Genomic DNA, 24,680 nt, shown 5'->3' on the forward strand with positions numbered 1-24,680 from the left:
CCTGACAGGCCTAGGCCTAGCAGACTATCACTTTGATTCCTGGAGCCTGTGCAACTTGTCAGCAAGGTTCTAGCCTTGGGCACAGATGGTACCTGCAGCACAATGCACTCTCTCCCTGAAGGGCTCTCCTAGCCCATTCCAGCCCCAGGGAAATGGAGCATGTGCGTTAAACTAGGGGTCCTCCACATGGTGGAGAGCAGTCTGCTAGGCCAGGCCTAGTATCAAGCGCTCAATACATATTTGTCTCTCTCCATTATTGGTAACAACTTGGAAATAAACCCTTCCCTAATTTATCTTTTTACACGTGGACTATGGAGTCTTGCATCTCTGTAGTAGGTTGCTGTTTTCAATCCAGCCCCAGTAACTACCTTCTGGAGTTTCTCAGGTACTGTGTGAGATGGAATAATACAACGACAATTTATTTTACACTTATACTGCTCATTTCCTCGGAGCATTGCATAGCCCTAAAAACCAACACAATAATATAAATGTTAAGTTCTTTTACTAAACCAAGTTACTTTAGAGATGTTTGTCCCTCTTCACTCAGTCTCGTTTTTCTACCCACCCTTCAGCATTATTTGTCTTTACCCAGGAAAAGTTATAGTTTAAATCTGAAATATTTATTAGGGCATGAATTTTTTACAACAAAAAGAAAAAGGGACAAACAGACAGATGACTTATGACTTGGAAACTCTTTTTAAGACATGGCTTTGCAAATGATGTTCTTCCCTCATATGGCAACTGGGTGCTGACCATGGCCAAATCGTAACAGGCCAACTTTTGCTCTCAGTTGAAACCAGTGGAACTGCACAAGTGTAAGTGACAGCAATATTTGGCTTGTTTTATATGCCTGGCCTTGCATCAGTTACTCATGTGAGCAGGTTTAACTGTATCTAAGGCAGATTTGCAAATGTTCTTACAATTAACAGCAACATCAGATCCAAAATGTTTTAGAGACACAATAAACAAATGGGACACATTGAACTAGCAGTATGAACTATGGCTGTTGATAGCACATTATGGGATAGAAATGTACAGTTCAGCATGTGAGACCTGCAGGGAAGAAGATCACCATGGTCTACAACACTTCCTACCAGCCAGGGTACATTACACCAAAGGTATAGGTCAAGGTGGCGGTGAGGGGTTGGGAGAATAAAGGATCATAGGGTGCCTGGCAACTAGTGTACAGTTTGGGATCTCAATTGCAGTATGCTATATACACTGCACTGCCTCGGCTTCTCCTGTAATGAAAGCCTCATCGTAACCGTCACTTTCTTTCTATTTGAATTACACCCCTTATTCCAAAGATCTCTAAGCACCTCACAAACATTAACTACCTCTTCTGAGGTAGATATTTAATACAGTTAATTTACATATTTAATTATATAATTATACATAAATAATAATAAAATACTTTGCAAATATATAGCACTGTCCAGTTGAGGATCTCAAAGCACTTTACAGACATTAATGAATCAAGCCTCCCAGCCCATGTGTGGGGTAAGTAAATATTTTCCCCAGAGAGGATAAGGTGCTCATTTTCAGAAGTGCTAATAACTTGCAGTTATTTCAATTACAACACTAGGTGCCCAGCCACACCTTAACTATACTGCCCAATGAACCAAAAGTGAGTCAGTAGCACAGACAGAAATAAAACTCATAAGTTCTGGTACCCAGTTCACCGCACTAACCACTACATGCGCTGCTTCCTTTTTCTAGTGTCTCCCTCTTAGTTTTTTAGATCCAGCATAATCAGTGATGCTGTTCACATCACTCCTACCGTCAAAATACCTTTATCAATCCATGGCAGGTCCAGTTCAAACTCCTCAATTTATATTCAATACTTTTTATAGTGTATGTAGCAAGAACTCTATATTTTTGTCTCAGGCATTGGGTCCTACATCCAAGGGCAAACATCCAACACAAAGACATAAGCTAACATCAGTGCTTTTGAAAGCAGAAATTCAAAACCACATCAGCACCATAAATTTACGGGATGAGGGTGAATTCCAAACTCAAGGGGCACAAGTGGCAGAGCTGTGCACCTCTCAGACATAAGTTTAAAAGCCAGAAGCTTTGCAGCGTTACCCTTGGATTTCCCTGAAAAACTGATAACTTCCTGGACTGAAGCTGAGAAAGAAAAAAAAAGAATGATTTTAACAATGCCAAAGGTAATTTCTGTAATTTACATGGTAGAGGGAAAAAGGATTCAGGCTATACAGCATGGAAATAGAACAAAGTTTTAGTAGGGTAAATTCAGGACATATTGTACACAGCAATAACACCCTTAGAGTGCCTTGTTAATTTCAGTTTTTAATGATATCAAACTTTTGAAGTGTATTATGCTGGACACATTTTTTCCCATCCTCTCCTGGGTGATCTGCACTGCAGGCAAAAGAAACCCAACAACTTATACCAGCATGGTAGTACAGTAGAACAGTAGAGTTACAAACTGACCAGTCAACCACACAGCTCATTTGGAATCAGAAGTATACAGTTAAGCAGCAGCAAAGACAAAAGAAAAAAAAAGAAAAGCAAATCCAGTACAGTACTGTGTTAAACATAAATTACTAAAAAATAAAGGTTTCAGAGTAGCAGCCGTGTTAGTCTGTATCCACAAAAAGAAAAGGAGGACCTGTGGCACCTTAGAGACTAACATATTTGAGCATAAGCTTTCGTGGGCTACAGCTCACTTCATCGCACGTAAAAAATCCATTACAATCTACATACCACACAGACTATGCTGACAGCTTGTGCCACACACTCTCAAGGAATGCATCCGATGAAGTGAGCTGTAGCTCACGAAAGCTTATGCTCAAATAAATTTGTTAGTCTCTAAGGTGCCACAAGTCCTCTTTTTTTAAAAAAAATAAAGGGAAAGTTTAAAAAAAAGATTTGACAAGGCCAGGAGACTTTCTGTGCTTGTTTCATTTAAATTAAGATGGTTGAAAGCAGCATCTTTCTTCTGCATAATAAAGTTCCAAAGCTATTTTAAGCCAATGTTCGGTGGTAAACTTTTGAAAGAACAACCATAACGATTTGTTCAGAGTTACGAACGTTTCAGAGTTGCGAACAACCTCCATTCCTGAGGTGTTCGTAACTCTGAGGTTCTACTGTAATAATGTTGGGCATTTGGGTATGAAATGCACACAGTTTGTGTTTGTGTATTACAGAAGCCCTCTGTTTACATTCCACGGTAAAACTCCAACACGTAATGGCAGCATATCTGTTTTCCAGTCCCAAAAAACTTGCAACAGGCTTCCAGCATAGAGGGAAGTTGTGCGTATGCTGCACAGACGTGGACATAGTGTACCAGATGTGAATTACAAGTGCACAGGATACATTGTTGCAAACTTCTAAAAGAACCTGCACGCTCAAGCAGCACTGGAAAGTTTAAAATGCGGGTCATGCAGCTGAGGGTAGGTTTAAAGATGTGCGAACCAGCTGAATAAAAAAAACATTGCCCTTCCTCCCCCAACAAATCTTTACACTAAAATTGAACTGAATCTTTCTGACCCCTTCTCTCTCTCTTGCCTTGGAGTCCCCCCTGTCTCTCACCCACCCTGTGGCATAAGCTCCCCACGTGCTTTATCTTGTTTTATCTTTCGTGCGTGGGAGACTTGTCCTCGGATCCTACCTCTTCAGGAAATGTCTGGCTCACCCACTCTCTCATATCATTTTTGAGGGAAACAGGGAGAAGGGATTTGGTAGAAGGTGCTGGCCCAATCAATCATTTCCCCTGAAATCCAAGATGCCGAAAAGGGCTGTCATGGGAGCAGTGGGGGTGCGGGCGGGGGGCGGATTTAAAACAGATCCTGACTCTTACACAAGTCAGACTTTGTCCCTTCCTAGTCACCAGGGACTCCTGAGTAATGGCCTTTGGGTAATTCATTGTTTTTTAGGAAACTACTTTTTCTTGCCAGTTTTTAAGCCCAGCGGAATATTCTAGATCCACAGTCACAGGGCATGAGTAATCGTTCCCTCATTAAACTACTAAGACAGTCATAAAACAAAACAAATTGTTCACCTCCCCAGTGTTTTTCCTTTTTGCTTTCCCTTTCCAAGTCCTGTAGTGCTCACAAACATCCAAAGTATCCAAGTGACGTAACCTTTAGTCAGTACCCTAAAGGAAACAACATGTCCTTCACATGTTGCTCAATTCTCTGATATGCTCTTGCAGTCATTAAAACAACAAGGAGTCTGGAGGCACCTTACAGACTAACAGATTTATTTGGGCATAAGCTTTCCAGGGTAAAAAACCACTTCTTCAGATGCATTTTGTTGTTTTTGTGGATACAGACTAACATGGCTAACCCCTTATTCTTGCAGTCGTTGATTTTTGATGGAGGGCGGTTTGAGTTGTTTTTTTAATCGAGAGCCAGATCTTCCTGAGTGAAATGTGTGCATTCAAAAACAGACGTGAAGAGCTCACCTGGGCTGTGGACTGTGCTGTGCTGGCTGCTGTCCTGCAATTCTAGGTATACCTGTGGTCTTCATGCAGAATACTTTACAAAGCCACCAGCCTGAGTAGCTGGGTGCACTGGGGAGATCTGCGGAGATGTGTAGGACAAGAAAGAATCTGCCCTCTACCCGCGGGCAGTGCTCTGTGGATACCACTGCACCCTCAGTACAGCAATACCCTCTGCTGCTAAAGCATGCCCCTCTGTAGGAAACTATGTCCAGAGGATCCGTCCTGCCCACAAGTTTCCTGGAGGCTGGGGCACAGCTTTGTTCCTCTTCTTTGTGTAAGTTCCCAGCATCCTCCCTCACCACCTGCACAGTGGAACTGTGCGGTTCCATTTTTGTCAGGGTCCTCTGTGCCTTTACAGTGGGATAGGTAGCTTTCCCCTCTTGATATCTGGGAATCAAGCTGTCTGATAGATTTTTTTGAACCATGAAAGTATCTCTTTGAAAAGCCACATTTTCAACAGCAGCCTCTAAGAATGCAGGCACAAGTCTCAGCCCTGAGTTTTTGCCCACAAGAAAGCAGTTTGTTCTCACAGTGCTGGTTTTTTGTAAGCACAAGAACCCAGACACCTGGCACTGTACCCACAATTTCAGAGACCAAGCTGAGGTCCCTTTGAAAATTTGGTTCTCTTTCTTCTGAGCCAACCTCCAGAGGGCAGATGTATCCTGTGCGGTGACTCAGATCTTTGGAGAATGGAGAAGATACAAACAAATAGGAGAACCATTTCCAAAGTCCAGAGACTTTAGAGAGAGAGAGAAAAAGAAAACAACAACATTAAAAACCGTGGACTGTGGGATGTTAAAGCTTGGTAATACTTACACTGAGCACTTTATATCCTGAAAGCCCTGCACAAACATTAATTAATCCTCACAACAACCCTTTCAGGTAAATGCATTATCCCCATTTTACAGATGGCAAGAGAGTTTCTGTGATTTTCCCAATGCCACTGAGAGAGTTTGTGTCAGAGTTTTGTTAAGACGCAGGAGTTCAGAGTCCCGCACCTGAGTTTGGACTATTAGATTGAACTCAGGGATCAGATCCTTAGCTTGTATAAACTGACATTAAAGGAAATGGAGCTATGTCAATTTACACCACTGAAGGTCCGGCTCTCACAGTTCATCCTGAAAATTGTGACTTATTTTAGGGAAATTGTTGCTCCTTTTGCCTAAATAAAGGTTTGAAAGCAGCAAAGAGAAAACCATCTTGGGTTGCACTGGCATTTAAACGGCAAAGATTTGAACTCTCCCTTGTAATAAGCACCAGAAAGCAAATGAGTGAGGTAAACTTGGGAGTTCCAGACCACAGCTCACAAAATGTTTTGCAACGTGGTGAGAAGGCCCATTAAACCTACCAAACTCATTGACCTCACAGGTTTCTCCAGGCCAATTCCAGAAAACAAAACAGCTGCATTTTTAGTTCCCTGGTAAAAGGAATTATTGATACACTGTTCAGTCCAGCTCTGGTTTGGGAGCTTTGAAGAGACAAGTCCAGACACTTGAGATGTGCAAAAAGACAGTAGAAAGTAAAGTCATTAAAATCAATGGGAGTTTGCCTGATTAAAGACTAAGTACCTCATTCCGGCACTATATTCTTGTCATGAAAAGTTCAAATAACTTTAGTTGTGAGCCTACTTTACTGCACCATCCTTAAGAAAGACTACAGCTGTGCTAATGAAAATAACTGTCTAACAATTAATGGTCTTACTGTGTAGCTGATACACTGGCAACATTGCGCCTTGGATGCGGTGAAGTGCTCGAAAAGACTGAATCTGTTTAGTTTAGAGAGGTGAGACAAATAAGAGGGAACAGGATAAAGGTATACAAAATAATTAACAGAAAAGAGATAATAAGCCCGGCACTCCTATTCATCCTCTTAAGACAAGAGCAAGAGGATAGTCAATGAAATTAGAATTACTATTATTATTTAACGTTTATATTATGATAGAGTTTAGAGGCCAACCATCTCAGGGAGGCATTGTGTCATGTCCTGCAAAAATATATAGAAAATGACAGCCTCTGCCCTCAAGAACTTACAATCTAGAGAGGAAATGCACTCTAAAATATTTTTATACAGTGCATAATTAAGCTGTGGAACTGAATGTTACAAGAGGCCATTGAGGCCAAGACCTTTATAGCAGAAGTTCTTAACCAGGGGTCCGGGGCCCCCTAGGGGGCCTCGAGCAGGTTTCAGGGGGGCCTCCAAGCTGGGCCAGCATTAGACTCGCTGGGACCCAGGGCAGAACGCTGAAGCCCCACCGCATGGGGCTGAAGCGCAGGTCCCTGAGCCTTGTCAGCCGGGGCTGAAGCTGAAGCCTGAGCAATGTGGCTTTCTGGGAACCCCTGTGGCATGGGGCCCCAAGCAATTGCCCGGCTTGCTACCCCCCAACGCCGGCCCTGGCTTTTACATGCAGAAAACTAGTTATTGTGGCACAAGTGGGCTGTGGAGTTATTATACCATGTTGGGGGGGCCTCAGAAAGAAAAAGGTTGAGACCCCAGGCTTTATAGGATTCAAAAATAAGGACTGGGCATTTATATGGATAATGATAACGTCCACATTAATTACACTGGATAGGGTGAAAGAAGTAGAAACTCTCATGCTACAGGGCTTAAGTCAACTGCTAACTGCCTATAGTTAGGAAGACATTTTCCCTACAGGAAAGTTATTTAATAATTATCCATCACAGGGATTCTAAAACCTGGGAAGGATCTGGTACTGGCCAATGTTGGAGGCAGGATATCCAACGAGATGGGGATCACTGGTTTGAGCCAATGTTATAAGTCTTGCATTCCTAGGAGATCATGCAGTTGGCTTTTTTTTTAAAATAACTGATCTACTGAAACAACAGAGTTGGAGAGCATTCCAAAGCAGCCTTATCCAAGTTAGATCAGCTGATGGATCCTTGTTTAAAATACAGACTGAATGATAGGATCCTGAGACTGACAAATTTTAGAATGAGGTCACCTCCGCTTCCATTCAGAAATGCAATCAGCAAGTATACTTAACTCGTTTATTAAAAACTCCTTTCAAAAAGGGACACTGTACATTTATAATCTCTACAGGAACCTAATGAAAAGTGTCACACTGGCTTTGTTGATTTTTTTCCAACACAGAGGTGATAGAGAGGCTAGCAGAAAACTGGCAAATTAAAAACAAAAGCTGAATTTTCTTAGGTGTTACAATATCTTTGATTCAAAGCTCATCCTTTCCCCCTATTCCCTGAAGCAATGACATTTTAATACCCTAGAGCAGTGGTGGGCAACCTGCAGCCTGTCAGGGTAATCTGCTGGTGGGCCGCAAAATAGTTTGTTTACATTGACCGTCCGCAGGCACAGCCACCCGCAGCTCCCAGTGGCTGCGGTTCGCCATTCCCGGCCAATGGGAGTTGCGGGAAGCATGAGGGTACCATCAGGGTAATTCAGGTACCATCAGGGTAATCCACTGGCGGGCTGAGTGCGTGCTGGTGACTGCCCATCACTGCCCTCGAGCAATGGCAAAAATCATCTAAAATTCTATTTTATAATAAATTATGCTTGGTGGTTAATAAATTTGTTTTCTAAAATAGCAACAATTATGGGAAGTATGGATAATGGGTCATATTAATCCTGGTATAATCCAATTGACCATTGGTCCAATTAGTTCCTTCTGGACAAACTGCCAATTCCGCAAAAATATTAGGTGTCCAATATTTCAGTAAAAATTTAGTGACATGATAATCATTGTAGGGATCTGCGTGAAACTGTAGTGTTCCCTTATAATAATGCTTTTATTTTTTAAAGTTATTTATAATTTATTTAATCAGATTTATCGTAGGGGATAACACAGTGGTCTAAACTTAGAACATAAGAATGGCCATACTGGGTCAGACCAGTGGTCCATCTAGCCTAGTATCCTGTCTTCCGACAATGACCAATGCCAGATGCTTCAAAGGAAATTAACAGAACAAGGCAATTATCAAGTGATCCATCCTCTGTCATCCAGTCCCAGCATCTGGCAGTCAGAGGCTTAGGGACACCCTGCTTCAGCAGTCTTCATGCAGTCAAGACTCCTGCTGAAGCCAATGGAAGTTTTGTCTGTATAAGGACAGCAAGAGAAGGTCCCAGGTTTGGAATACTCAGACTTCCTGGAATCAGTCTAGAATCCCAGCATTGTTTAACTCAGCCAGTCATCCTTCTGAAGAAAATAAAAGAAGTTACATGGAGATTATATGAAGGTCTGGTCTCTGTGTGGACAATAAAGGCCTCACTGTGCTTTCCATAAAAAGGTTTGCTCTAAGTCCTTGCCCACTGGAACACAGAAATTGCCATACTGTATCTACTGGCAAAACTTTACATATAGGTTAGGCCTTAGAGGCTGGCTTATGCCCTGAAATTTGAGGGTCTGTATCACTCCCAAATCTTGTTTGCTTTTTAAAATATTTACTATTATACCTCCAAAGTTTCCCTACTGCTGTGCAGTATTTTGTGTGCCTGTTCTCTGCATGGCTGCTGCTCTCACTCCAGAGGTGGCTGAATTTTCATAGTGGCTGTCTGATTCTCACCATAAAGCTGGTGTAACTTCACTGAATTCAGTGGAGTTACAGTAATGTAAAACTGATATAAAAAAATAGAGAATTAGGCCCAAAATGTGCATGAAGCATTTCTGAGATCCTTAAGGGACGAAAGGTGCTATTAGCTTCTCAGCATGGTAAGTATCTGTTTGTCACCTATACTGAATCTGGAAATGTTACTTAAGCCTGGAGATTTTCTTCTTCTGTAACGTAAGGTGAAGGATTTGCTCATGACCAGGATGATACACGAGTATGGCATGCCAGGAAAGACGGGCACTGCACAAAGGGGAAGTGGAAATCACAGGGTTAAGAGACAAGCATCCAGAAATAGATTCCAGAGTCATGAAGCAGGCTACATGACTCAGCACAGGAAGACCACCTGCCCACTGATGACATATCAAAACTGATAACAGTCAGGAAGGCAGCTGGGCATTCTGGATGGATAAAAAGGTGCCAGGCAGCAGCTGAGAACAGCAGGAGAGAAGGCGTGAGGGAATGAAACAGAAGCCCTTAAACCACAGAGGTCCATTTTGTTAAATTTATTTAAATCCTAATTTTGTGAAGTGCTGAGCTCCTCTGACTCCCTTTGGGACGAAATGGAGTTGGAAGGGTCAGTACCACATAGAATTAGGCCCTTGTACAGTAAGTTAAGTATATATTTTTACTTTAATATATTTTTACAGCTGGGTTGATTTTATTTATTTAACAGGGAGGTCACATGGCTGCTTGTAATACAGTGAGTGGGTCAGAGTATCCTGCTTCCGTTCCAGTAGATCACAAGGTATCCTTAAGAATGGGAGCCATTAAACAACTCATATTACCAATTCTCATTTCCACCAGCCCCCAAAACGCTCTAGTGTTTGTCTGTATAACAGAAGTTCGGTGAATAAGTTGAGAGCAGTATTTTATCTTTTGGACAAAGTCCCAATTTTAGTTGAACCAGTTCTCGGATAGGAGCATGTGCAGTGACACGCAGCTTGTAAATTCAGTTGCTACACTGATCTTACAAGATATACACCCATGTATCAGAAAGCAAAATCAAGCCCTTAAAAGTTATATGCTGATGTATCAGTTAGATTGGGACAAAAGAATAGTAAATTGGAGACTTACTGGAAACATGGGAAGAATTTTACGGAGCTCTTCTAATACCGATATTGGATCAGATCCTCAGTTGGTTGAAGTCAATGAAGAAATGCCTATAGACACCACCTAAGCATATGGATCATAGGGTTCCGGGAGCTTTTAATTTATTATTGTTTCTAAAGCAATTTGAGAAGGAACCCGTTCTGGTGCTTCAGAGCACAAGGCTGGGATTCTACTCTTAGCTCTGCTACCGACTTTCTGTGTGACCTTGGATAACTCATTTGGCGCCAGAATATCTAAAGAGCTCAACTCTCAGACACATGAATGACATGACAAGATTTTCAGAAGTGTTCAGCAGCCAGCAGCTGTCATTGCAAACGAGGATTGAGCACAGTGGATGCTGCTGCTGCTAAAAGCACTTTTGAAAATCTGGCCATTAAAGTCTGAGAAGGGACAATGTGCAGTTCCTTGTTTCAATATCCCTAATTCAACTTTGTTCAGCGAACAAGTATAAAGATGTGATTTTTCCCTAATATATACTTATTAATCACTTACATTGTGACAGACCCTAAAAGGCTCAATAATTCAGGACCCTGTTGTTCTATGCACTGTACAAACATAACGAACGACAATCCTTGCCTTAAAAAGTTTATTATTCACGTTTCTGTTTTTCAGGGTTCATTTTTTCAAGGTTTATTTTTAGCAATTTTTGAGTTTTATGTAGATATCCAAAAATCAAGGGGTTCCGGGCTTTCCATGTGTATATTGTAACAAGTAATGGACATGATATGTTATATACATTAGCGTAATGGGAAATCTCGTTGTCATGTTCCCTAATGTGCACTTTACCATAGTACTGTTTCAAAACAGCACTGTTAAAACACAGTAGGGAATCTTTAGTGAGCACCAGAAGGGTCTACTCAAACCAATTAATGTGCAACACTTAGTGTGACTTCTGAAGTGGACTCCCGTAGTCTGCATTACTGCTCTGTGTAAACAAGCCTTTAGATACAAGTAACCATTTCTGGTGTTTTTCCAGTGTTTATTAGGTTAACATATATATATTTTTTTTAACCGGGGGTGTTTTATCGGTGTTTATCATTTAAAACCTAAAATTAGAAGCCCCACTGATAATCAAAAGTCATTCTGTCAAACTCTGAATTCAAGATCTGAAGGTCAAGCTGGGCTTTTTTCTGGCTTGTGCATCATCCTCCAGAATAAAACTTTTGCGAGACAAACTGGTCATTGATGAAGATGTATAATCATTATCCCAAGCTTTGAAAATGGTTTACTGCACAGTTCTCAAGGAAGGACATGGCTGTGTTCATGCAAATGATTGTGTAGCAATCAGTAATAGTATTCAATAGAGTTACTTGGTAGTTGATGCGTCACCTCAGACACACTTCTTCAGTGGGTCTGCACAGGAATATGAGAGGCTATGATCTGACCTGCAATTGTAATTTAGGACCAAACTTAAAAGGCACTAGAGCACTGTCCAACAACTATTAACTTTGATGGGAGAAGAAAATATCAGATATCTCTCAGGATTCGTCTTTAACAATTCTCTTGATGCATCAGCTGGAATAGATTCCAGCTCTAGCTCTCATAATGAGTATATTTACACTGCAGTCAGAGATGTAACTGCAGCACACAAGAATGCACCTGAGTAACCTTTGATCTAGTAACAAAAAAGTGAAGTGGTGGCAATACAGGTGGCAGTATGGACTCTACAAGCCTGCAGGAACTGGGGTGGCTAGTCTGTCCTGGCTTCACTGCTATTGTTATTCAAGCTATTTAGATCAAAGCTAGATTGGGTATGTCTACATGTGCTGCAAACACACCTCTGATTGCTGGCTCTGGGGAGCTCACAGGGATAGAAGAATAGTAAAATCTTATTTTTGTTAATGGAGTCAAAAGCTATTCTGAATTGCTTTTCAAATTAGAATAGCATGCGAAGCATTTTGTGCACTGGATTCCCCATCTACAAAACAAGAATAATATATATTCTTACCTACTTCACAGGGATGCCATGAATCCTAACACATTTATGTGTGTAAAATGCTTTGAGATTTCTAAATGAAAAGGTGTTAGAGAAGTGCACAGTTTTATCAGACGTACCCATTTTAAAATATGACGGCAAATGAGACATCCTCTATGCAGTTACAGTGTAAGACAGCAATTGCCACTGAAACACGTGGCTGATCTTATGAAGAAAAAACGAAATAAGAGCAACTCAGACAAAACCACAGAATCACAAGGGAAGGATACTGTATTTCTCTCCTCCCCAAACCCTCCTTTTCAGCATTTTAAACAGTTTCAACATGCTAAAAATATTTCTGACTTCTTCTTTAAGCTGTCTGGTTGTTTTCCTACAGACACTATCTCAGCATTACACTGCTCGGTCAATACAACTGACAACATATAATTGCTTCCTTGCTCCTGAAATCCATCGAATGTTTCCCCTTCACTTTCTCTTAAGCATGTTGCAGTCACAAGAAAACAGGCCAGGAGGTAGTAAAAGTGCTAGAAAACAACAGCTCCAGAAGCTAAATACGTTGTACTGAACATGCAATGAAAAATACACGAACAGACCATACACTTCAGTTTCATATTTAAAGCAACAACCGATGTGATAGGAGTTCTACATGGGAGCAATCAAACAAAAGATACTAAAAAGAAGGGATCGATTTCTGAGCAACGCACCTTCTGACCATGCTGTTCTGACATCTCTCGTTAGCTTCTAAAATATTCTTCTTCATTGCATAATCCTGAGCTTTGGAAAAGTCAGAGCCTCCCAGTTCCTTCTTGGCAGTCACCTGCCCCTACAGGTAGTAAAAGATTAGAGGGATCAGAACCACAGTGTTTATGAAACGTTACCCCCTACCCCCACACACAGTCTAAAGTTCATTTCTTATTCTTAAAATGGAAGGAGTAGTTGCATAAAAACAACAACAAAAAAACAAAAAACAAAAAACAAAAAAAAACATCACAATGAAAAGGAAGCACACACCCATATGGAAAAAAAGGCAAAAGATGAGGCATGCTTACTGTAATGCTTTGTAAACCCTGTCACTAGCAGAGACAAACACCACTAGACGGAACAGAAGGAAAAACTCAGGGTTTGTTTTCTCTAAACTTGCACAACCTTGCAACTGTGTGTCTCCTGTTGAAGACACACACAACTATCTGACCACTCTTGTGATCATCTTTCTTAGGTTTAAGATCACACACGACAGCGAGCAAGATTCTCTCCTTAGTTAATGCTATAAATACTTGTATTTCTAAAAGACACATGCAACCCTATTGATTGTAACTAAGGGCAGAACATTTGGCCCAGCAAACCCATTCCTACAGTGGGTTAGCGTCAGAGAAGAAGGCCGATATGCAGCAATAATAAAAAAACCCTCATAGTTCTATAATTAGGGCTCTACCAAATTCACGGTCGATTTTGGTCAATTTCATGGTCATAGGATTTTAAAAATCATAAATTTCACGGGTTTAGATACTTAAATCTGAAATTTCACGGTATTGTAACCGTTCGGGTCCCAACCCAAACGGGGGTAACGGGGGGGGCAAGATTACGGTAGGAGTGTCGTGGTATTGCCACCCTTAATTGTGTGCTCTTGCTGGCAGCAGCACGGCCTTCAGAGCTGGGCGCCTGATGAACAGCCACTGTTCTCCGGCTGCCCAGATCTAAAGGCCGTGCAGAAGGAAAGGTGGCAATACTGTGACCCCCTAAAATAGCCTTGTGGCAATACCACAACCTCCTACAATACCACCCACCCCCACCCAACCCTCTTTCGGTGAGGACCCCCAATTTGAGAAACACTGGTCTCCCTCATGAAATCTGTATCGTATAGGGTAAAAGTGCACAAAAGACCAGATTTTATGGGGGAGAATGAATTTCACAGTCTATGACATGTTTTTCACAGTTGTGAATTTGGTACGGTCTTATCTATAATGTCTACCTTACAACACCTTTTTTGAACCTCCAACCTCTTCCAATACTTAAAAAACTCAGCATGGATTACAAAATCAAGGCTGATGTAACAAAAACATCTATATTATAATGAACTGACTAACGTATAAGACGGTCTAGTGGATAGAATAAGAACTGCTCAACTATGTGTCAAAGACTCTATAATGCTAACACAGATTCCCCTTACCTCAAGTGATAGGGACATGTGCTTTTGGAACAGGGAATTATAGATCTGTCTCCGCAGTCATTGTGAAATTCCAAACAGCCATGACGAACAGCATAGTACCAGACACCAAATATTAAATGGTTGTAGACTTTTTAAAATAGTTCTGATAACAAAAGGTCTATAGCAGATCAAATTTAGTGCATCTACTGTTGGGCACAAACTTCTGTCTGGCTATGTCTTCACTAAAAAAAAGGTGTATTTCTTTTCTTTCTTTCTTTCTTTTTTTTTTTTTAACAGGAGAATAACTAACATTCATTAACTACCCTGCTGTAAAATCTGAGTGGATTCAAGGCACTGAAGTTTGATTTTGCCTAACACCCTCCTGGTAAACACTATGGTGCCTTCTCAGTGGAATAGCGAATGCGCATTAATTATCCCACAGTAAACACACATCTTTTTGGCAGTTAAGACAAAGCCTATGACTTCCCAGAGTATTCATTCACCTCCATTTAAGGTTCAAAAGGTCTCAGCTTTATTACAATAAAAACTGAAAATGTACTGTGCACAACTTAATATAACTTAACAGGATAGCACAGCAATCACCTTAACAATAGCCCAATTGTAGCTGCCCTGGGAAGGTCACAGCTAGGTCTGTAAACTGACATGATGAATTAAAAAACAACTATGTATTAGTCACAGTAAACTATTTCCAGTGTTATGGTAGACGTACTCAAGATAAAAAAACTTCTATTAGTATTTTATAGGTTTTTAAAAAAGGTTTTGAAAATTCAAGCCCTACTTCATTGAAAAAAGACAGTTTTGAAGTTTGGAAAATGCTTGTATCCTTGCCGATATCTCCTGAGTTTGATGTATGAGGGTGAAGGATACAGTAGGAATGCCCAGATTTGATCTATCTATCTACCATGTTCAGTACAGGGATGATTTACATAGTCTCTAAAGTGCCAGGCACACCTGCAGTACTACGGATATACTAATTTAAAAATATCGGATTCGTTGTGCCACCTTGTTAGTGTGCCATGGCCAAATAAGAAATAATCAGTAATTATTATTGTACACACTTCCATAAAATCTTTCAGCAAACGATTGCAAATCGCTTTACAAAGTTGGAGATTATTATGTCCAGCTTACTGGGGGTGGAGGGTGGGGGAAACTAAGGCTAAGAGAAGTTAAGGGACTTGCCTAAAACTGCACAGTGAGTCAGAGATGGAGTGGGTAACACAACTCAAGTCTCTTGTTTCCTAGCCCTGTCCTCTAACCATGCTAGCCCTGTCATGAAGTCAGCCAATCTGATCTTGCCTAGTGTGCCTGAAGTACTGCCAAATGTTTCCTGTTCTCTACTGTTTCTATGTGTCATTACTGAGCTGCACCATGAAGAATGCTAATAAAGTTGGTTCAACTCTTTAGTTGCATACTTGCCCATCCATTCACCCACTCCTACATTCTCTCCCTTGCCAAACTAATTAAACGCCCACGCACATATTCTCGTAATCACGCACCCACCCAATCGCACATTCTTTCATTCACTCTCCCATTCAGTTACACAATCTTATTCTCAAACACCTTCAGTTCGTTCACCTATAACCTTGTACTTTCTATAGTCTACCTAGCCTAGCCTCTCTCACCACCCAAACCAGCGTGCACTTCTAGATGTACCCTACTCAATTATGCTTCTGTGCTGGCTTCATGGATCCTCTGGCCACTGTCCAGCTTTGCAAGACAGCTGTCCTCTTTTGGGGGGAAGGAGAGGCATTTATTGTGGAGCCAGTCCTTTAGTTCTTTGTGAACAAAACATTTTGCTAAATTCGCTGGGTCCAAACTGAGTAGGCACCCAAACTGTGGTGGAATTAGTTCTCTGTACAGCCCTATAGTACAGCCCAACATTTTAAAAAACGTCCTCAACAAGAGAAACAATGATAACAAAGGACAACTAGGAAGGGAACTGATTTTGTAAAAATAAAAAGTAGGTAAGGGGATACTTGGAAAATTTGAACACATACAAACAGCTGGTCTGGCTGATATATCTCAGGGTATTATGGGAAATAGTGTATATCTTTTTCATTCACAATTGTTTTTCTCTGTCATTTTCTACACTTGCAATCTGTCTACACTACAGCTTCCACTGTTGCTACAATTGGAGGAGAATTATGGGTTCAAATATTCCCAGTGCAGATGCACTCTAAGGGCTCATCTACATGGGAGATTTTTTGTTATACCAGTTTATATTTTTGGGGAGTTATATTGCTAATGTGAACACTCTTATTCAGAAATAAGAATGGCTTCCAAAGTGATATAAGCTAAAGCAGTAAAACGTACTCTCATACCAGAATGAGTGTCCATGTAGGGAGTTATTTACTGGTATAACTATATGGGTTTAAATTCACACCACCTCTTACTGTAGCCAAGTCCTAAAGGAGCTTAGTTAAATGGTTTCTAAGATTGGCAAATTATCATGCCCTACCCTTTCATATTTGAAGGACATTAATACCAAGGGGAAAAATGATATAGGATGGAACAAGGGAATATAAACTAGGAATAATATGGTGAAACTAAGAAATGTTAAGTGTAAGCTGAATATCAGGAAAAATCATCTTGCCAGTGAGGTCTGCATGGCTGTGGAATAGACTCCTCAGCGAAGACGTAAAAGACCAGCACTTAGAATATTTGTAACTATAGTGGAACAAACAGTAGAAAATTTTCTGTAGAGAATATGAATTGCCAAGGAGATGGTCCATATGATCTAATAGGTCTTTCCAACTCTAACATCTATGATTCTTTAATTCCATACATCAGTCCTTATCACAGGGTTGGCAAACATTAGCAGCCACTCTCCTAGCCTCCTGATAATCAAGTTTATAATCAAGATGTACAATTAACATATGATGCTCTAACATAACTGCTTGCAGCCCAATCAGCACACAACTGCAGCCCATGTGACATCCTCAGGGCCATAAGGTAGTATATATATCGCACAGATGTGGCCCATATAACACACAGAGAGTTGCATATGTGGCCCACAATGGTAAATAAGTTGAGAACCACTGGTCTAACATCTGCCTGTGATAAGTATGCCACCCTGGCATCAGAGCTCTGCATTTCTGTCATTAAAAACATTGACATGAACTGCAGGCCTGTATTCAGAGTAGCGGCCGTGTTAGTCTGTATTCGCAAAAAGAAAAGGAGTACTTGTGGCACCTTAGAGACTAACCATTAAGTAAGCAGCATCAAATTTAAAGTAAAGAAATAATCATCTCCACTCTAAAAAAGTGCCCAGTGTCACTATTTGACAGGTGTTCTGTTAATATAGAGTCCAATCCTGCCAACACTTACATGTGAAAGTATTTTTATCCAGGTGTGTAAATCTTTGTAGGAATGGACCTATAGTTAACATGTGGTACTTTCAACTAGTTTCTTTTGAAATTTCTAGTTAGAACTTCCTCCCTTAAGGTGAAATGCCAGATTCTCCACTAAACCGCCTATGTATTTTCTTTTCTATTTTCAAGCTATTAGGTCAGTGTAAATATAGGAAGAGAGAAAGCATGAGAAAACACGTGGCATAAGAGCATTGCCTATTTATAAGTATGCAGAGGAGAAAAACAGACTATCGCAATGGTAAGCTTAAGAGACAGGAAGTAAAGAAGTGGAGAAAAAGTATAAGACAGAAAAAAACACAAAGGAAGGGGAGAGAGAAACAGAAGAGAGCAGAACAGCTAACGCCGTCCAGTATAAAGAACTCTTCTGTGGTTGGTGGGAGTCCCTTACCTGAACAATTTTATTATCTGCATTATTATTAGGAGTTTTTCCTAAAGCTTCTACATTAGCACCAGTTTTCAGAGTAGCAGCCGTATTAGTCTGTATCCACAAAAGGAAAAGGAGTACTTGTGGCACCTTAGAGACTAACAAATTTATTTGAGCATAAGCTTTCATAAGCACCAGCAGCTCCTTCATTAAGGCCTTGATCACAATGGGATCAGAACCATGTGAACTAAAAACAGGTGTAAATCTCATGATCAGAGCGGACAAGGATTTTTTTAAATGAGAAGTGTTAGGAAATACTTTGTAGTAAAGTTTGGCTAATAAGTCAACTATATAGAATCTATAAAACTTTATAAATACAAGGTATGTCTTCCTTGCTGGAGCCTATACAGCAGGGGTAGTCACCCCAAAATCTTTTTATTTATGTATTATTATTATTGTGTTTTTTAATTATTTTCTCTGGAGTCTGGACCTTGACTATACCTTGACCAAGAAATTTGGACCCTGACAAAAAATAATTCACTACTTCTGCTATAGGGATTCCCATGGTATAAATAAGTACGCAGTATATTGCATTTGCAGGTACATTGAGACTGCAATCATAGAATGTGACTGCAGCTCAAGCAGACATACCCAAATTAGCTTTATTCTAGCTAGCTTGGGTCCCAGAGCAGTGATGCTTCAGCAGCACATGCTTCAGAATGAGCTGTACAAGCCTGCCTAGAACCCTGGGTAATTACTTGCAGAGCTAGCCCATGCTGAAGCACGTGCGTCCCTGGGGGTGTCGCAGCTTCACCACTCTGGGACCTGACCTAGCTAGATTAAAGCTAGCTTGGGTATGTCTACTCGAGCTGCAATCACATGCAATCAGATGCAATATTACTTACTTATTTATACTATGGTAATGCCTAGAAGCTCCAAAAAGGATTGGGATCATCACCACTGTGCTACGCACTATATAAAAACGTTAACAGAGCTTTGAATCTAAACAGACAACACAGACAAAATGCGAGAGAAAGGAAGTATTCCTATTTTATAAACGGATAACTGTGGTTCAGAGGAATTAAGTGACTTGCCCGAGGTCATACAGGAAGTCTGTAAAAGAGCCAAAAATTGAACCTAGAATTCCTGAATCCCAATCTAGTGTCTTAACCACAAGACCATCCTTCGTCAACGAACACATCCACCCTGGTAGAACTCTACTAGCTACAGCTGTGTTTCCACACTTGCACATTGTAGTATGATTTCATCGTAAATACAGCCAAAGAAAGAAATGATATCACTGAGATAGGATATTGTAGAACATGAGAGACCATTCTGGCTGGTCATCTTGCGTATCTGAATCCAGTTCATTGGACATCAGTGCACCAGGTCAGTAAGGAAACAAACAGAAAGAAAACAAGATCCACAACTCCCTCTTTTTACACACAACAGCTTGAAAATACACCCGATGAGTTACAAATATACCTTAGAGACAACATGAGTCCTGCCCTAACAGGAGAATAATATGTTTCAATGAAGTCACACAAATGAGGGTCATTCTTGTCAGTTGCCAGCTTGTGCAGATCAAGGAGTGACTGGTTAACATTCATACAGTCTACCTGTATTCTTGGAAATATTTTTATTTTTGGTGCATAAAAGTATATCTAAAAGTAAAGCTGAGATCTCAGTTATGAATTATTTTTGCCTAGGACAATGTATCTTGCAGAACTGCGACCAGGGTGGGGCATGCAGGGCAGCCGCCCAGGCTGCAAAGCCACAGGCGCAGAAAAACGGGGCAAAAAAAATGAAGAAAAAAACCGGTAGGGGATGCAAATGCTTGCCCCGGGCGCTAAAATGCCTAGTTATGGCTCTGGTATCTTGTAATAACAGGTCATACACTAGGGCATTTCATTAGCTGTTTTGGTCCTTAATGTTGTATCTCCCAAACTCTTGGGGCAACTCTACCATTTTATCAAACCTAATAAAATTCCTACCACCACCACCAATTCTATTGTGCATGATAACCCTCACCCCCGGATTCATGACCATAACCTGCTAACCCTACCTCCGCATAGGTAGCTTGCAAACAACTGAATGGGAATGTATGGAGCACAGATGAGTTGGGACCCAGTATAGATAATGATAATTAGATAAAAATTGTGCCTTCTTGCTCATTCGCCATGGTCCTAGTGTATCTGCACTGCCATTTCTGTTTTCTTTACTGACCAAAATTATAACTTGTTATTCCTGTTAGCATTACAGATAAAACACAGCTATTGGAAAATGAGCTGGCTTCTGTTCCAGATCATATGAAAGTTACCAATTCTGTCCATAAATTTCAACTGCAGAGTTATTGTTGATTACGTGTAGGCCAGAAAGAGCCCAGACTGACTATCAGACTCCAGATGAAGGTTGCAGGGTCCACAGAAAACAACAAAAAAGCAAGCACACAAAAACTCCAAAAACTATCTTTTTACTTGTAAACTGAGCAGAGTTTATCTGGAGAGACAAACATGCATAACATGCAATGAAGCCATTTCTACACTTGAACTTTAAGGTACAAGAACGGAGCCTGGAGTATCAGTGGTTAAGAATCAGTGTTTTGGGGGCTGACACTGAGAGGTGCTGAGTGCTAGTCTGACTTGACTTTAGGGGCTGTGGCTGCTCAGCACCTCTCAGTATCAAGCCTTAAATGAATAAAGCACAAGAGGTGATGGATGCTTTTTATTAGAACAGCACAGAGAGTTCCAGTTCTTTTCTCACTGAAGTTAATGAGAATTTTCCCCTTTGATTTCAGTGCAATCAGGAAGGGTATATGGTTACAACAGACAAGTTTTAGTGAGGCAGATTCATTCTTCAAATGACCCTTCATCACTGGAAGAAGGCACCTGTGGGGATCTGAAAGTTCAAGCACTATGCTGGTTCAATAAAAAGTATCGTGTTACCCACCTTGTCTATCTAATTTCAAATCATACCCGTGTTTTCTTCGTATCCAATTTCTGACTTGTGTTCAGTCCTATAGCTGCAACGATGAAGTAAGAAATCTTTAACCCTTTCATCTACTAATAGAGCATGCAAACAGGCAGTTTTCCACTCCAAAGACACTGCAAGAATGGAGCGGAGTCTAAACTGACTCTATCTGCTGCTGTATTTTATAAGGACAATCACAAGAAGCAAGAAAAAAAGTCACCTGGAGCTGACTTATCTTTGGAATCCCCCTCTCACATCACTTTTGATTACACTGTAAAAGCCAGAATACAGTGAAGATACTGCAAACACAAACTCAAAACTGAATGATCATTAGTCTTCCAAATAAAAAAAATATCTTTTCCCTTAAGTTATTTTTGGTGCAGCAACATACAATATTCCCCATACATACAATACCACCTTCTTCCAAGAACAGGTGATTTTAAAAAACAGCAGTAAAACTCTGCATCCAACTGTGCAATGCAGGTGGATAAACGACAATTAACTGAAGATCAATTTTTTTTCTTTACATGTGGTCGGCTTAAAATTTCTCAGTAATTGAGTCTGTTCTTGTGTAAGCCTAAGGAAATTTGATCTGCCATTCCAATTTATCTTTAACAGTTAAGAACTTAGGGGCTATAAAAATTCACAACTTCCTCTCTCTCAATCTAAAGTGATAAGGAAAAAGTGTTTTTAAAAGTACAGTCTCCACTGAGAACATTCTGATAAGTTTACAATTAACTGTGTGATTTTAGAGATATGCAATTAATTCAAGAGGATACTTGGCAAAATCAAAATTCACAAAGTCTAATTCACTAAACATACTTTTTTATTTGTTTAATTCAAGAACATTTTCCCCACCCTTTCCTCTTCTTAGGCTTTTCACACCCACATAGCAACCACACAGCAAGTGACTTTTCTTTGACCTTGACGCCTACTCCTTCTGGTGGAATCACTCACTAGAAAGTTAGTGGATAGTTTAAGTTCTTATACTAAGATGTGAAGGAAGCATCAAATAAAAGGAGACATGGGACATGTGCTATATCTTCCCATTTTTACTGGATAGCTTAATTCACAGTTCTGTAGGACCTTTGCTATACAGCATTCTTTGATGCCATTTCAGCAAAGAAAATATAACAGCCTTATTAGAACTCAGCAATCAATAGCATTTGGAAACACGAAGCTTCCTTGTGCCATACATCCAGAAGAAGAAAAACTGTACATAGTGAATTCCAAGCCTTGTCTGGGACCACTAAGATACATCATCAGTAGTGACTTACTTCTGCATGGAAAGAGAAGAAATATCAAGAAACAAGATAAGGTGGGACATGTAATATTTTTATCGGACCAACTTCTGTTGATGAAAGAGACAAGCATTCTAGTTTACAGAGAGCTCTTCTTCAGGTCTGGGAAAGGTACTCGATGTGTAACGCACTAACCCTCCTTTGTCCTAGGACTGCAGAGGTGTTAAGTGCCCACTTTACCTTGAATGATGTTTTGCAACATGTGTTAACTCCTTATACTAAAAATCTGTTTCACCTTATACTTAGCTGTGAGTCTCTGAGTACCTTTCCCGAACCTGTGTAAGCTTGAATGCTTGTCTCTTTCACCAACAGAAGTTGGTTCAATAAAAGATATTACCTCACCCATTGTGTCTCTCTAATATCCTGAAACCAACACACCTACAACAACACTGCAAGTAACGAGATAGACAGGCTAACTATCACTTCCATGCTTAGCCCTATCACCCTGTAATGTACTACTTATTAGTTTACACTTGGTAAACAGTTTTCTGTAAATTAAAATGCTACAAGTGTTTTGGGTATCAGAAAATCAACTTTCTATGCAGAAGGAAAATATAATATTTAGGACTGGTAGATATCAAAGCATGTTAGTAAAGGCGAGTAAGCATCATTATTCCCAATTTAGTGACGGGGAAACTAAGAGAAAATAACTTGTCCAACAACAGAAACAGTGGCAGAGTGAGTAATAGAACTCAGGAAGTTTGATTCTCACCCCCTGCTCTATCTATTAGACTGTACTGTCCCTTTGTTAGCCAACACTATTAATACTTTTATAATAGACCATTAATTGTTAATGTCTTTGTTGGAACTTACTGAAATATTTAACAACAACAGACCGTGGGGCATATCCTACTATTATGAAAAGTATCATCGGGTTTTGGCATCATTATTTGGTATCTAATTCAAAGGACTAACGCATGCTCTTCAGTTTATCTGTAATACATTGGAAAGAAGAAAAGGAGTACTTGTGGCACCTTAGAGACTAACCAATTTATTTGTCTCTAAGGTGCCACAAGTACTCCTTTTCTTTTTGCGAATACAGACTAACACGGCTGTTACTTTGAAACCTGACATTGGAAAGAGGAATGATGGCTACTTTATGAGAATATCTATTCGAAGCCTGACGGATGGAATACTCAGCCATCCCTTCTACTGGTTACCATGATCACTAGAGAACAGTTTAAACAACACTAAACAACACCCTAAAGAGTAATAATATGGTTCAAAGTTTGGCCTCAAAGTTTGGCCCCATATCAAATACCCTCAAACTCTGGGATGCCAGTTGGTCTTCTCTGTAAAAGTTGACCCAAAGCATTGAAGCATATGTACATTTAGCTTCCAAAATATTCCAATCCAGAATAAAGGTCAATACCACCTATGCTATGTTTCTTTAGTGTGGTTATACTTGCACCCAATGAAAATGAGAAATGCATTAAACTTACCACTGTACTGTTATGAGCAGAGCCATCGCAAATATGGTTAGATTTTCTCCAGTGCTCAGGAATTCAAGTCCTCTCAGGCACAAAACAAATCCAGAATGCAACATGCACTAGAGCTACTTCTCTTCTGCTAGCCACGTTCACATGCTCACATAAGTCTTCTGAATCTGCCATCAACAAAGGAAACCACAATAAGGCTGTTTTCCCAATTCTTCATAACTGAGTCAGTAGGTCAACAATTCCAACAGTTTCAGAGCCAGAGCAATTCCCTGAAATGCCCTTTTTCTGGTGCTACTGGTAGCCCATCTGCTTTCTGAACAGAACCAATGCGCTCCAAATAACCATCTTGTTTTGGCACAGACATTAGTCATTGATGAAACTCCATTTTGCCTCTCATGTCTGGGGAAAACTATCACAAAATACTTACAGTTAAAGATACATTCAGGAAAATCCTCCTTATTCACCATGTCCACTGCTTCCAGTTGTCCTGGCTCACAGTCTCATGTTTCGACTATAAAGTGGAGTGACATAAAGAAAAATATATAGAGGAATTTAAGATATATTCCAAATATTTCTTGCTCCACAGAAACACGGAATATACAGCATGTGCATTACAACTGCCCTGCTGAAACAAAGAGACAACACTCAAGCTGTATCCCTTTTTCCAATTCACAACTCAAGACGTCTGGTTGAAAACTGGTTTCATAACAACCTCTTAACTACCACCTACTCACATCACAGAACATTTCTTGCAGGAAATGCACAGGAAATCACCAGCCAGTGCCAACAGATCTACTATTCCAAGAACTAGCTCTTTCAGATGGTCCTTCATCGTTCGGAAACTGGGAGGCTTTTACTATCTTTCTTATTAAAATACACAAGGACATATATACTTATTTTAAAATAGCTTTAATTCTAATCCTGAAAAAATTTGCCCGATAAATCATCATTTCAAAACCCGTCCGTTGTAA

General features: G+C 40.3%; 1 long non-coding RNA gene across 4 annotated transcripts in view; it reads right to left on the minus strand.

Moving 5' to 3' along the window:
- LOC114018684 overlaps positions 1-24,680 on the minus strand; it is a 293,307-nt gene that overhangs the window by 100,546 nt on the left and 168,081 nt on the right. For all 4 annotated transcript variants that reach the window (XR_006283232.1, XR_006283234.1, XR_006283233.1 and 1 more), the window contains 3 exons: positions 24,137-24,220; positions 23,713-23,876; positions 12,802-12,920 (listed from right to left, as the gene is read on the minus strand). This is a non-coding gene — a long non-coding RNA (uncharacterized LOC114018684). The remainder of the gene's footprint in view (positions 1-12,801; positions 12,921-23,712; positions 23,877-24,136; positions 24,221-24,680) is intronic.

The sequence above is a fragment of the Chelonia mydas genome, chromosome 1, assembly GCF_015237465.2.
Source record: "Chelonia mydas isolate rCheMyd1 chromosome 1, rCheMyd1.pri.v2, whole genome shotgun sequence".
NCBI lineage: Eukaryota > Metazoa > Chordata > Testudines > Cheloniidae > Chelonia > Chelonia mydas.